The sequence below is a fragment of the Octopus bimaculoides genome, chromosome 4 (genome assembly GCF_001194135.2).
Source record: "Octopus bimaculoides isolate UCB-OBI-ISO-001 chromosome 4, ASM119413v2, whole genome shotgun sequence".
NCBI lineage: Eukaryota > Metazoa > Mollusca > Cephalopoda > Octopoda > Octopodidae > Octopus > Octopus bimaculoides.
In genome coordinates, this window is record NC_068984.1 from 84,291,319 (window position 1) to 84,298,511 (window position 7,193).

The window sequence follows — 7,193 nt, forward strand, 5'->3', positions numbered from 1 at the left end:
AATTTTAACAAAAAAAAAAATGAAAGGTGATTTATTAATACAAAACTCAATATCCACTAAATAATGATACTTTTTCACATTTTTTTTCTCGCTAAAAACCTTCCTGGTTACCTCCTTCATAATTCCGAAAAACATTGTGACCATTGGTCCAGCCGTTTCACCGTGAAGAGGGAACAGACGGACAGACAGACAGACGGACAGACAGACAGACAGACAGACAGACAGACGGACAGACAGACAGACAGACAGACAGACAGACGGACATAACTCCCATTATAGTAAGATTATTATATGAATCCTGGTTTGAGTCTGCAGTGGAGCATATGTTTTGTATTAACAAACTTCAATAAGGGCACTCCACATATGATGTGAACTGTGACGATAAGAGAGATCAACTTCGAAGTGTTCGAGGTTTGCGCTTCTACTTGCCTTAGCGTGTGTGTGTGTGTGGAGGGAAACAATGAGCACCAGTTCAGGTGTACATAGGCTCCGCACATACCATTGAGCACAAATTATTCGTGCTGGTTGTTTAGTAACAACCCTTCATTTTAATTTTATTACTATTATTTTGAATGAGCACTCATACAACTTTTTAAGGGCAGAGTTCATCATTATCAGAACCAGAGAAATTGAATATCAACTCTCCTCTTTCCTGTCCATTATCGTATTTACAAATTTTCTGGTAAAGTAGCCATTGATAAACTATTGCTGAATGGTTTAAAAGTCCTAGCTATGCTATGTTTCTAGTAGATCAGAGCCAGGCTGCACCGCTAGTGATGGAATGCACCCAACGTGCAATGGGAAATGGTATGATTCTATACTCTCCACTGCCAAGGTGGTACAGTTAACTCTCAGTCCTTAAAAGCAAGCAATAGAGGTTGCTATTTAACACTAGTTCAGCAGACCTATAATGAAAATTAGTCCAGCCTTGATTCAACAAAACCGCTAAAGAGTGGGAACAAATGCCTTACGGCATTTGTTCCGTCATTTTACATTCTGCGGGGTCGATGGTATCAACTGACCACCCTCTACCCAAAATTTCTATTTTCGTATATAACATTACCCAACGTTTTCTATTTTTTTTTTTTTTCGAAAGGATTTTGGTCGCTGTTAGCTCGTGGTGGTGAACGTGAGATTCACACACACACACACACACACACACACGATAGATACAGAGGTGTGTGTCTGCGCGAGAGAGCTTTCATTAGCTAAAGTATTTTTCTCATGGTGTACTTTGAAGTATATTACCTTAAATCTTAGTATCTTCAAATTTATTATTGGTTCGCCTTCATAACCCCCAGCCACATTTAGTTGTATTAAATAGTATTAGTACCGATCTCTGACTATCACATGAAAGCTAAGCTCATATGTTCCCGGTTCAAACTCCCGTCTAGTAGTAATCATATCGTCATTTATACTGTATAAGATTATCATTATTCCCCATATAAAAGCAGTGAGATGGATAAATTGTTATAGCGTCGGACAAAATGCTGAGTGGTATTTCTTCCGGCTTTATGTCCTAAGCTCAAATTCCGCCGAGGTTGACTTAGCCTTTCATCCTATATAGCATTTCTTATGTCATGTCTCAAATAAATTAAGTACCAGTTGCGTACTGGAGTCGATCGAATCGACTGGCCTCCTCTCCCCATGTGCCTAGAGTAGAAAAGAGTACTATGTTAAATATTGTTATTATTATTATCATTACTCCTGCTGAATGGATGACTGGGCATGCTATGGCTAATGATGCGCAGATATGTGCTAAGGCTATTACATCTCCAGCGTTCACTTGACGGCGAGCAAGTGAAGTCACCGTTCGTCAGACTCGCTTTTTCGCATCTAGTCTCTGACTAAATTGTAGTCCGAGGAAGTGCACCTGACACCTTGAGTGCCGTTAGTTGGGCAATGTGGTCGGTGAAAGTGCCACTCTGGTGTTCTATAGAGGTGTCGGGATTTGAACCTCTAAATGCAAAATTACCAGCAGTTCGCTGTCATGGTTGAACCACATCATTTTCACGCGAATAACTTAAAATTTGACCAATCAGCTTGAAGCCATGATGTGAACGTCATCTCGAATATTCTTGAGATTTGCGTCCTTTTTCACGAGTTAAGTACTTTGTTGCCTAAATTATTCCTAGGGCGCTGTTGGCATTTCAAGCAGGAGAGATCTCGGCTCTCACCTAGCAAAGCAGCGAGTCCATTTTGAAGATCACCTCACCACAATAGCGTAGCTACAGTGTGCGCCGCCCGGGGCGGCCCTTCCATTTACCGCCTCCGGACCCCACAAAAAACACATATTGCTTACAGCAGACTTAAAAGTAATTAGGTTCGTAGATATCTATGTTTGCGTATATTTCTCCCTCGTTGACTCGACCGAGCGGAGTTGCATATAAGGAGAATAGGATGATAAAGAAGGTATAATTGCAAATGTTAACAAAGTCTTAAGGCAGTGAGCTGATAGAATCGTTAGAACGTCGGGCAAAATTCTTAGCTGTTTTTCACCCATCTTTATGTCTCGCCGAGGCCGACTTTGCCCTTCATCCTTTCGGGATCGATAAAAGAAGTACCAGTTGAGCACTGGAGTCGATGTAATCGACTTATACCCTCCCTCGAAATTCCTGGCGTTGTGCCAAAATTTGAAATCAGTATTAACAGAAACCTAAGTGCGGTAATGTAGAAACGGTAGCACGTATGGTTGTATATAGTTACGTCACTTTGAATCTTGAGTTCAAATCCCGTCAGGTTTGAGTTTGCTTTTCAGTTTTTTGGTGCAGCGAACGGGCAGAATAGTTAGCACATCGGACAAAATGCATTTCTTCTGACGTCTCACCTTTTAAATTCAAATCCCGTCGAGGTCGACTTTGCCTTTCATCCATTCGTGGTCGATAAAATAAGTACCAGTTGAGCACTGGGATCGATGTAATCGACTAGGCACCTCCCCAAAAATTTCAAAGTTTCTAGTGCCTATAGTGGAAAGAATTATTCTTGGGTTCCGATAAAATAATCACCAAACATATATACGACATCTCAACAACGCAATACTGTCTTTGGGGTCAGAACTCCAAATGTGTATGCACGTTTAAATGCGCGCGCGCGCGGTTTGTGATAATGGCTACATCGTCTTTGTAAGTGTCTGTAAACGTATTATTTGTTTCAATGACTTCTTTGAAGCAGTATATCCTATTCAGTCGTGGAGCACACATACACACACCCATATACATGTGTGTGTGTATGTGCATGTGTGTGTGTGTGTGTGTGTGTGCGTGCGTGTGTGCGTATCTTATCCTCAACCTCATTCCACCCCACACATCACCAAACAATTGAGATACAGAACATTTAAAAACAAAACGATTTTGATGATGACCATTGCTTCAATCTGATCAACAGAACCTACAAATGATCGTTGTTTTAGAAACATGCTTTCTAGAAGAATTCCAGAAAGCATTTCTGTCGAGATGGCTGTATAATCATTTAGGAGCATGCTCTATTGCATCAATGATGTACAGGTATATAAGTAACGACATATAAGCCGTGAGCAACAGCTGTACGTTCCACATCAGTTGACAGTAAATGTTTTTCAGCTTCATCTTAGGTGTGTATATTAATAAAGACATCTAACCCCTCTTTCTCTTTCTCTTTCTCTCTCTCCTTTTCTTTCTTTCTTTCTTTCTTTCTTAACTTCACTCTCGTGTGTGAGTGCGTGCAATCAACACATACAACATTTAAAATATGTTTACATTAACACTAGTAAGTAAATTGGATCACTGTCGGCTTCGACGTTGAGAATTCCAGTTGTTCGATCGACCGAGCTACCTGCTCTTGTATTTGCATGTAAATGTACCGAGTATTTTATTGACTCATGTATTCTTAAATGTAATCCTCAGATGGAATCAACGAAACACTGTAAAACAGGGCTGTGTACTTGACCTATCCATTCGATAGGTTCTCGTACAGTTTTCATCTTTTCACTATCATTCATAAAACTTGGGTGTACCTGAGGCTATGGTAAGGAACAAAGTGATATCGAACGCAGGATCTGGTGATTGCGAACTGAAAGTTTTAACAACTAGCTATTTTCTTTTCTTTTCTAGTCTATATATAATACAACACGGTATGTATGTATGTATGTATGTATGTATGTATGTATGTATCTATCTATCTATGTGTATGTGCGCGCGCATATCATATATATATATATATATATATATATATATATATATATTTCGTTTTGGTATTTGGTTTGCAAGATTTTTTATGTGATTTCGTGTGTTGCCCCAACATGGCCGCACTCAAATGACTGAAACCAGTAAAAGAATAAAAGAATATATTTATACTTAGAAAACACACTTTATCGCTCTCTGTCTCTGCTTCTGTCTGTCTCGTTCTCTCTCTCTGTCTCTGTCTCTCTCTCACACACACAAACACACACACACACACACACAAATGCCAAACACAACAAAGACAAATTGAACTCATAAATATACTGTTTACTGTTCCACTTAATTAAAATACCTATAGTTATTTGAAAATATGTATGTATGTATGCATGCATATATATATATATGTGTGTGTGTGTGTGTGTGTGTGTGTGTGTGTGTGTGTGTGTGTGCATGTACGGACGCCCGTCGTCAGACTTTGATGCCTGAGGGTGCTTCTGAGCATTCTGGGTGGGCACTAATTTGTATTATGGGAAGATTTTTGTAAATTCTATTTTCTAAATCTGAGGTGCACCATTGAACAGTGAGGGAGCAGTGCCGTCCAGTGCACCCCCTTAACTACGGGTATGTATGTATGTCATTGTTCAGTTTTATTTCAAGATTTCTTGCCATTAGAGAAAGAGCCGGTTTCTAATCTAGATTCAAGGCCTCTTCATTGGAATGTCAACATCAACAAGGTATTTTTGTATGTATATATGTATGTATGTATGTATGTATGTTTTGTTTTGTTTATGTCTTCTCATGCATATAGTTGCATATCCAGACATGCTCATATATATATTTAAATGATAAACTTCTGGAACGTTTTACAGATTTTTACAGTTCCAGTGATGGATTGGATCTGAAGTCTTCGAATCAGCTTTCTCCTTTCTGGTTTTGAGAAGACTAATTTCTCAAGATTGGTATTTAGTCAGTGTGTTATATCCTAGTGCCTCAATAATTACAGGTGTAAACCTGAAGTTGTAATCTGGATAGAATAACTGCAAATTTCTCAATAGTTCGGCGTATGTATGTATGTATGTATGTATGTATGCAGAACGAGAGGAATGAGTACAACCGCTGGATTTGACTTTAGTATATATTTAGTGTTTATTTCATTGGAGCCTAAACCGAAAAAAACAAAAAGGTCAAATAGTTCAAAACAACGATTTGCCTGAAGCCTGTAAGGGAGGTAACTCTAAGGGGCACAAGCAGACTACCGTTTATATCATAACACTGCATTTAGGACAACGTATTTGGTAAACAGTCAAAAGTAGAAACAACACCACCGAGAAATTTCTTGGGTAGTAACAGTTTGTTACGTGGTGTAATTATATTCAGGGTAACGACTAAGAGTAGAAGTAATATGGTATACTCCCACTACTGCATGCCATCTGTTAACTCTCCTCTTACCTTTCGCTTCCTCCCCTTTCTCCCTCCCTCTTTCTGTCTGTAAGTGCATGTTTGTTTATTTATATACATACAAATTGCGCGAATCATGTGAATACACGTGCGCCAACACATATACGCAAATGCACATACACTCACACACACACATGAAGATTGCTTAGTCATCTCTCTATTTGTTTTTTCTTGTTTTCTCTGTTTACATATATAACCTCCCACTCTATATATAGCATAAGCATCTAACTGTCTATCTGTCTTTCTCTATTTGTTTGTATACATCATAAAAACACTTGAAAATATGTATGTATCTATCTATCTATCTATCTATCTATCTATCTATCTATCTATCTATCTATCTATTTGCGCGCGTGGAAGTTGTGATTGCGTGCTTGTTTTATAGTTTGCGTACTCAATGAACATGCCCCTCAGTACTGTCAAAATTAATATTTGGTATTTTTCCTAACTTTGTAAGTTTGTGTGTGGTAGAGCTGTCAGAGTGTCGGGTAGAAATGATTTGCAGTATTCGTTCGGGCTCTCGGCGTTCAGGGTTCAAATCTCGTCGAGGTCAATTTTTGTCTTTCTTCCTTTCGGGGTCGATAAAATAAAGTACCAGTCAAGTACCGGGATCGATAGAATCGATTAACCTCTCGTTTTAATTTTGTGTCTATGTTAGAAACATACATAGGTACATCTATCTATCTATCTATCTATCTATCTATATGAATGTATATACATACATACATACATATACGAATGTATGTATATATGTATTCATACATACACATATATATCTGAATGTAAATATATATGTACACATACATATATGTACACGCACACACACACACACACAGACAGACACACACACACACACACACACACACACACACACATATATATATATATACACACTCACACACACACACATATATATATATACACACACACACACACACATTCAAATTTAGGCTTCGGCTAGTTAGATCCTGGGCTAAGACTCACTACCTGTTTAAACCTTTCAATCATAGTTTGAGACACAGTAGCCAACACTTGTCTGAAGTTGTTATTGACTGACAATATACAGGTGACTGTGCTTTGTCAGGTATTTCTTGGGGAATTTGTCCAGGAACCATTTGGATGTAATGGGATCATTTGTCCTCTTATTGATTTGTTTCGATAAGTGTTTAATAAAGCTGAACCAGCGAATGTAAAATAGTTGCGTCGCAATGTGTTTGTGTTGTTAGTTCAAAGGGAGTGTAGTACGGGGAACGTAGGACCGGGTGATTTTTACATTTGATGTTAACATCATCGGGGCAATGCTTACATTACAGTTTCCACATATTGTACAACTGATGTGTTCTCAGACAATTTCATTAATATTTTATATATATATATATATACATATATACATATGAACGAAAACTCCGAATAACCTGTCCTTGTTTTCTTTGTATCGTCTATCTGGATGTTTTGTGTTCCTTTCCCATTTTGTATTATTTATATGTATATTTATTATATATATGTATATATACATATATATGTGTGTATATGTATATATATATATATATATATATATATATATATGTGTGTGTATAT

The 7,193-nt window shown here is 37.9% G+C and overlaps 1 protein-coding gene across 1 annotated transcript in view; it reads right to left on the reverse strand.

Annotated features, from left to right (window-relative positions):
• The window catches only part of LOC106870722 (zinc finger protein GLIS3), a 121,882-nt gene that overhangs the window by 112,205 nt on the left and 2,484 nt on the right, over positions 1-7,193 (reverse strand). The gene's annotated exons all lie outside the window — the stretch shown is intronic.